Source organism: Malaya genurostris, chromosome 2 (genome assembly GCF_030247185.1).
Source record: "Malaya genurostris strain Urasoe2022 chromosome 2, Malgen_1.1, whole genome shotgun sequence".
Classification (NCBI taxonomy): domain Eukaryota; kingdom Metazoa; phylum Arthropoda; class Insecta; order Diptera; family Culicidae; genus Malaya; species Malaya genurostris.
The window spans coordinates 318,475,745-318,484,614 of NC_080571.1; the positions used below are offsets into that span (position 1 = coordinate 318,475,745).

Consider the following 8,870-nt stretch of genomic DNA (forward strand, 5'->3'; position numbering starts at 1 on the left):
CGTTGGATCTCGTTGTCACCCTTTTTCTAGGGGGGAGAGGAGCTTCCATTTCCCTCCTGCGAGGATTGAGGGACAGTTTGTTCGCGGTTCGTCTCGTCATCCATTGCCGCATCGGTGGTATTGTTGTGGATTTCGTTGCTAGTTGCTGTAGATGCGCCTTGTTGTACATTGATTGCAGTTGCTGGTTGGTTGGAGGGTAATTTGTGAACTGCAGCTGGTGTACTTTGTTCTATAGGGGATACGTTGGATGGTTTCGTTGAAGGGGATGCTTCACTGTTGTAGGTGACTGTCACAGGTGTACTGGGGTTGCTTGGGATTGCTGTGAAGGAAGCACCGTTGTCCTTTGGTGTAGTTGTCCCCTTGTCCAGTTTATCACATGGCTTACCGTAGTGAACAGCTTTTTGGCAATATTGACATGTGGCCAACTGATTGTCATAGGTAACAAGTGATTTGCACGGAATTCTTGTATCTTGACCGAAAATCACATAAGAAGGTATAGACCTCTTCAAGTGTATGCGTAACAAACGTACGCCATTTAGAATACCGGGGAAAAATTCTTCCACTTTTCTTTTTCGATAGAGAGAATCTCTCCGTATTGGGACATAGATTTGCGAATATATGAATCGGTGACGCTTGAGGGAAGATCATGCACACGCACTTCTGTAGCACTATCTTCCATATATACTGGAATGTTGTACTTGATATTTTCATGCTCCACATAGTGCACATTGTTATTGCCTTTGCGAATTGAATTGCATCAAACTCTTTATAGAACTGGATATAAACAACATTAATGGTCTCATTGCATTGAAGTAAATGCACACGTTTAATGTCAAGATGCATTAACTCCTTAAGCAAACCTTCAAGTTCTCGTATCGAAGGTCGAATTTTGCACTGTCTGAAGTCAACAATAATTGTATTCCTCCGTGTCGGCGGTAGCTTTTGTTCGTTTGGTTCGCTCATTTTCGAGGGGTATTGTTAACTACACAATACTGTACTTGGTTTCTTCCGTCCCCAACGTAAGCGGTTTTGTTTTATGGACTGACTTGGATGAAATGTGAAAGCGGACTGATGTAGCATATTTGTCAAGTAAATGAGAATTGAGAAATCCTAGTCAGGATTAAGCCAACCTATTAGTTGCAAATATGATGTCAACAGTGAGCCATCAATTATTGTGAGATTTGTAAGAAAGAAAATTAATGTGAGCATTTCGCTGACAACAGTTCTGACATCCACACGGGCAAAATTCCGATTCTAGAAATGAGGAAAAAAGAGTCATGATTTGGGGATAATAATATATTTTCATGTTATGATAATACACCATGATTAAAACTTCTCGGATCATATTCCATTTAGACTGATTTCGCTGAAATTTAAACGTAACATATAACTTAAGGCGTGTTTCTGCTACGATGGAATTTTCACAACATAAATTCTGGCGTTATGTGTGATTTTTGCAACGATGGTAATTTTTGCACATTAAAATACGGTGAAAAGCACGACGAATTTCTTTTAATCAGAATCATTAACAATTAAAATATTATATTTTTGACAAAAGACGATGCCCTAAATTACGTGTTCACTTACGTTCATTGGAAATCAACGTAGGAGAGGGAGCGTAGCAAGGGTCGTTAACAGGAGGGGGTTATGAGAAAAATCATATAACGATACGAGGAGAATCGATACGTTTTGAAGACCATAGAAATATTTTGCATACCTTAGATATGACTATATGGGGGTTGGATGTAGCAAGTGCCTTTTAAAAGGGGGGGGGGGAGGGTTGTAATGTTTAAAACGTCACTATTCCGAAACTACTGAACGGATTGCCACCAAACTTGGCACAGATACTTTATGCTTTTCTGAGATAGTCCTAAGGGTGTTTTAATGGGGAAGGGAGCGTAGTTAGTGTCCTTAACAGAGGGGGAGTCATGAAAAAAATAGTCTAATTTGACTAGAATCGATACTTTTTCAAGACCATAGAAACATTTTGCATATATTAGATATGATTTTCGGGGAGGGCGGGGGGGATGGATGTAGCAGGAGCCTTTAAAAAGGGGGGTGTAATGTTTGTAAAGGAATAACTCCGGAACTACTGGCCGGATTGCTATCAAACTTGGCACATGTACTTCATGCTCTTCAAAAGGATATTTTTGTAGGGAAAGAAGTGTAACAAGTGTCATTAACAGGGGGGGAGGCATGAAAAAATTATTTAATTTGACAAGAATCGATACTTTTTTAAGAACATAGAAACGTTTTGCATACCTTAGATAGGACTATACCCCATATAGTCATCACCCAGGTGGATGTATCAAGTGCCTTTAAAAAGAGGGGTGTAAAGTTTGTAACAGCATAACTTTGACACTACTGAACGGATTGCTATCAAACTTGGCACATATACTTCTTGCTATTCAAAAATGATCATGAAGCTGTGTAGCAAGTATTTTTAACAGAGGTGGTCATGAAAAAAATTATATAATTTGACGAGAATCGATACTTTTTTAAGACCATAGATGCTTTTTGCACAACTTAGATATGATTATAAGGATATTCGTGTGGGGTGGATGTAGTAAGTGCCTCTAAAAAGGGGGTGTAATGTTTGTAACGGCATAACTAGGGAACTACTGAACGGATTGCTATCAAACTTGACACAGATACTTCTTGCTTTTCAGAGATGATCATTTCCAGGGGTTTATAGCAAGTGTTCCTAACATGGGGGGAATTCAGAGGATCAAATTTTTCTCGACGAGCTTAGATTAGATTAGCTTAGATGGTTATATTCCGATTGGAAATTCAAAGAACTAAGGGAATATTTATCTTTATCTGCCTTTGAACGCGAGTGTATGTAATTTTCATAACATAACTACGAAACAACCAAACAAATCGCCACCAAATATAGCACATATATCAAAGGTGGAAATCGATACTTTTGGAAGAGCACAGATACTTTCTACACTACTCAGAGGGTAATCATGGAGGAGAGCTGTAGTAAGTTTACTAATAAAAGGAGAGTTCAATGCGAAATTTATTCGATGAGAAACGATGCTTCTCTACACATATAGATAATACTTTTACATCAAAGAAGATTACCAGTTATTTTAAGGAAGAGGGAGACTAGCAAGTGCCCCAAATATGGAAAATGGAAGCTAAAATTGATCGAAACTGACTCGATATGACGAGAATACCGTGAAAATTATGATTATTGTGAGATCTGAGACGGGACACTGCCCGTGCGCAATCTGGACATGTACGGAGTATTGTTCAATCGGGTTGCCGTCTAAGTTGTGCTTCATTACAATCTGAGTATTTCACTGGGCAGGGAAATTTCGAGAGCATTTTTGGCGGCATTACCATCCCGTAACATTTCCGAGCAACACCGGGTAATTCAGCTAGTTTAAAATATTTTAGTGAATCAACACAGCTTGTGTTGCTATATTTATGAACCAAATTAATCAAATTGGTTCAACAAAATATTTTTCTGATATTCGTTAGATGGTGTTCCAAATTCGCAATCGAATTTGTTTTTTGGTTTACGCTGACTCTCGGAATATTATTCCTGCAACAACGGTCACATAAAATATGTAAGATTACATTCAAACAAAATGTAACATTGATGTTTGTCAAATGAAAAGTGTAGCCGTGCTTAGTCTCTTATGATGTCAATTTTCGGTTTATTATCTTTGTTTTCATGTTATGTTTAATTCTCTATCAGCCGGTGCGTAAAACAACACGATTATTAAATGAACATGCAACCATGATTAATTTTCATGGGAGAGAAGTTATTACTCATGGTTTCATGAGGAGTTAAAATGATTGGTTTCATGATTTTCTAATCATGACAGCAGTAACGGATTTCTTTCCGTGCATCAATTTCGATTGTCTTGCGTGTGAGTAGCTGTGATTTTCGAGATGGACGAGCAAAATTTTGACGCGTTACTCTTGCTTCGGTGCCACAACTGAACAACTGTGAAGCAAATATTAAAATTTAACAGTAATTATGATGCTTGTTGAGGTCGAAGGTAACGTTACGTACTCTTAGTTAGCTTGTAATTGCAACGCGATCAACCTAATTAGGATAAAAATTTTCGGTTTTTACATGCAAAATTTTGAAGTTTAAACGCAATATGAGATGTCGGAAGTTTAACCAATCTCCGTATCTATACTGTGCAAATTTAGAGTTTTTTTCTTCACAAGGACTTTATTTAGATATTTGACAACATCTTGAAGCCTGTTTGTTAATGTGTGGAGAAAAAAGTTCATAAAAATCTTCAACTATAAATCCATACAATTACGAAGTGAAAGTTATTCGACGACAGGAGTTTGTAAGTAATGTAATTTAGAAATCTAAATTACTGCCTGTTAGCTGTTTTTTCAGAGTATGTTGAACTCATTGCGAATCCAATAAGTTATATAAAAATGTCAATTAATTTTATCTCAATCCTATATTATTTTTTTCGAAAAAAATCTATTATACACCTAGAAAAAAGAACGGGTGTGTAATGTCAGGGACATAACTGGATGTCGTGAATACGAATAAAACTGACACGATTTCTTTACACTTTCGAATTGATAGTTGATCGATTGTGTGAATTGCGAAACTTTCCCCCTTTTCACTACTAAAATTTTCAACGATTTTTGACGTCGATTATCTCATTTCGGATTTGCATATTTCATTGAAAGAAACTATCAAGATGCTGTACAGGATTCATTTCTGACTTTTAGAAGGACCAAATTGTGGAATTCTCTACGATATTTAGCACAGTTCGGAACATTGATCTCGAACGATTTTCGCACAGCGAAAAGTGCACGAACCAAATCAAATTATTTTGGATTTTCACTAAACTGATGATTTCTACCTTCGAATTGCAAAGAAGTAATCTTAATAGTTCTTTAGATAACATTTAGAGTCATTAGAACGGCTGATTTTATATAATGTTGTCCACTTTTCGTTTCTTGTTTTCTTTCTCTCCTATGCAAAGCTAATGCAATCGTTCTTGCTTGAATTAAAACTAGCTTTGCGTACAAACCGACACATCCGCACGCAGTGCCAAATGGTTTCATGCGTCTTCTTGCCTTGACGACCGGAAGGCAAATGAGAACTACGACCTGTGCGTTTGAGGTTTTTAACCACGCAGAAGGTGCACTCTCCGATACCGCTGTTTGAATACCGCTTCTCGCCCCGACGTCTGCTTTCATCCAACGCACAAGAAGAAATGATCGATTTTCGACCACGGTTCCCCTTTTATAACGTTCAGTTGAAGATATGTGCCTGACTACCTCAAAATCGTCGTCCTTGCGCGAAAAAGCCAATCAAAAGTAAAGAGTTTTCCGCGTTGTTTTCAAAGTTTGAGAAAACTTAATATTTGAGTTGTTTGTGGTCTCACACTGTTCAAAATATTATCCTAAATTCCTGATCATATTTTTGATGAAATGATGAAAGAATTATGTTGCTGCCATTAATACAAGTCGAGATATTTACGATTAAGTTCTGCCCATTCTTCCATATGGCTAATTTTGAAAAGGCACCCCTTAGTAAAGTAAGTCGTATTCACGACAAAATTTTACTTAGCAACGGTTCGGGGGGATGTTCCAGCCAAATTTAAATTTGTTTTTGCCGACAAATTTGCAAGAAAATTTATGATTTGGCAGGGCATTTGCAGCTGTGGCAAAAAAACTAAAATTTTCGTTACAAATAAGACAATGACATCGGAACTATACCAAAAAAAGAGTCTCCAAAAACGAATTTTGTCGTTCATTCGATCCCACGTCCATCCCGTAGCAAAGTTGTTCAAGAATGGTATGCAGAGAAAGGGGTCCAGTTTGTTCCGAAAAACCTTAACCCACCCAACTGCCCCCAGTTCCGCCCTATTGAGAAATACTGGGCAATCATGAAGAGGAGACTCATGGCAAAGGGGAAGGTTGTCAAAGACATCAATCAGATGACGACCTCGTGGAATAAGATAGCTAAAACGATGGACGAAGAAGGTGTGCGCCGCCTAATGAGCCGTGTTACAGGAAAAATGCGAGAATTCCTTCGAAATCGTGACGAATAATTTTATCCGAATTTTTTTTTAAAAGTATGAAGAAAACGTTACATTTGAATACAAAAAGATCTTGAATTCAATAATAAATAACTGAAATACAGGCAATTGTCTTTGTTCCAATTCTAATAGTATTTTCGATTATATCCACTTGAAAAAATTTGGTAATAAAGCTTGGCAAATTTCAAAAATCATTCACCCCAAGTTTAGAAAACCAAATAATACAAAGTGACTTTTTATGACAAAGTCTGCATGTCCAGAATGTTTGATTGCACATCATTAATTCCGTAGCACCGGCCCACCTTGGCAAGACTGCTGCTCGTATCGTGTTTTTCCTGTTGTTGAATTTCGAGTATCTTTTGAAATACGTACCGGTAGTTTCCAACCAGCTTACCACTGGTTCATCTGCTAGGAAGAACTTTGCTACGGCAGTGAAAACGGCTTCAACTTTCGGCCAACCCGCATACCGTGTTAGTCTGAATATCTGTTTCCGGTTTTCTCAGCAGAAAAGGGAATTTATCCCGCACGTAATATTTCTGACACTTTTGTTTCCGTTGTTTTATTTATACAGACTTTTCATTGAAACCCCTCGTTTATTCTAAGCTGAAGGGTTTTAGTTCCATTAAAACTATGACACTATTGCCGTTGCTTGGCCTGTCGGGTTTGTTGAAAATATTATACAAACATGAGGAGGTGCGAGTTTCTTCCACGGTGTAGTTTTAAACCTATTTTAATCCGAACATTTTTTTCTCGTGTACCCTTTTCGAGTAACCTAGTGCGCATGAAGTAAACCAACTTCAGATGTTTTCTGTTATTGTATTCTTTTGTCGTATTGTGTCACCATTCACCATGCGTCAAGTTATTCGCACCTATGCTGCATGGCGTCAAGATGCCAAGGTGTCAAGTTTTTGTTCACCTCAGAATGTGATTAGGGATTTGTGCTCCTCCATCTGTCTGTACTGAGAGATCAAGGTGGAAAAAGATTAAGTGCGGGTGTCATAAAGGGTTATTTATGGTGTTGTTGTACTTGGCGTCGGCTGCTGTTTGCGCTCACTAATTTGTTACGCGATACTAGGGAGCAAAAAAAAAATAAAAAAAAAATCCAGTGCGAAGGGTGTGTGATGAAGCGTGCTTGTGTTGGCTGACAACGAAAGCACTCCATTGCGCTTTTGAAGTGAATTGTCGTGTCAAGCTAGTACTTGGCCCATTTAGCTTCTATCAGTGCTCTTTTTAGTGCCGGTTTATAGTTGCAGACGTACGTGATGAGTAACTCGTACGTCGAAACGGATCAAACGGATGTGATCGGGATACGGGACACTGCGGATATTTCTTGAGCTAGTATTATTTGATGCATGGACGGGTTGTACTATTTCGTTTAGAAAAGGAATTTAACCTACTTTGATCATGCAAATGAATAAAGTTCATTTCGTAGGGATCCAAAAAAAACCTCCGTGACGGGGAATCGAACCCCGGTCTCCCGCGTGACAGGCGGGGATACTTACCACTATACTATCACGGACATGCTTTCCCATCTTCACCAAGCACAAACTTTATACGCTCAGTGTTTGGCAAAACATTACTCCTAATTGAGGGTTCGCTTATCACTGACGGAGCGGCTTTCGGATTACACTGATTACTACTAAATTTATGTAGTTTCTCTGTGATATGATCTTGATTTGTTCTGTATAATTGAATAACGTGTAATGCTATACCATTGTTAAGAGCAAGCACACATCTGCTGCAACTAAAAACCTGTTGAAACATTTGCCGTTCTGATATACATTTCCTAACCAACCATCCTCGGCACTGAGCAAAGAAACCAGTATCAATTAGAGCAATTAAATACTACAATAGGGTTGTTTCGCCCCAGTCTAACGGGTTCCCTTCGGACTGGTTGCGCTTATATTCTGCTGCAAATACCTGTTTCAACAATCCGGAATTTTTGTCTGATGCATGCATCGCTAGTCGGACCATATTTTATCTCCCTTGGATAAATAATATTTGCATAAAATATGACTTCCTCTCGGGAATACATTCCGGACCAGCAGACCAGCTCCAGTCAGGAGATAGTCTGTTAGCAGGCGGATGCAGCAGCCGTGTGTGCATTTGTGGATTGTGGACTTTCGACTCAGGGCCTCAGTGCCTAGCCCAGTTGGAGGTAAGGTTTTTTTTTCTATATATTTTCAAGTAAAAACACAACGAAACAAATTCGGCGAAGACCATATATTCATTTATTTATCTTACTTGTCGATCATGTGCACTCAGGTGAGTGCAGCAGCCTCTGGCATTTTTATTTGCATAAAATTAATAGCTATCGTTCGTATGAAGTATGAAGTATTCTTATCAGCATGTGCATCGTTTCAACAATATGATACCTATCAGTGAAATTAATCAATAGCAGGGTATTTCAATCTTGCTTCAATAGTATTGAATTTATGTCGAAATAGAATCACTATAGCTCTGCACGAAACAAATCTTTATCTCTTGAAATGTGATTAAAATTGACTGGGTTATTATTTTCTTGCTGTTGCTCAGTAATTTGTGTTGTAGGACTAATTGTAAAACAACGAGTTTTATATTGTGCCAGTTTTAAAAAGAGCAAATTGTAGTAATTTTATCAATTTTCGTGAAACGTATTCCAGTCGATGGACACAAACCATGGTACTAAATCTAAAATATCAGTAATATGTGATCTATTCGCATCTTGGCGGTTTTTCAGTTTTTTTATCATTGAATTCACGATCTTTTTTTATACAAATGTTGCGTTTTCTTCATACTTTTAAGAAAAAATACGGATAAATTTATTCGTCACGGTTTCGAAGGAATTCTCGA

General features: G+C 38.0%; 1 non-coding gene across 1 annotated transcript; it reads right to left on the minus strand.

Annotated features, from left to right (window-relative positions):
• Positions 1-7,485: 7,485 nt before the first annotated feature.
• Positions 7,486-7,557, minus strand: Trnad-guc (transfer RNA aspartic acid (anticodon GUC)). The gene has a single exon. It is a non-coding gene; the product is annotated as a tRNA-Asp (tRNA).
• Positions 7,558-8,870: the final 1,313 nt, after the last annotated feature.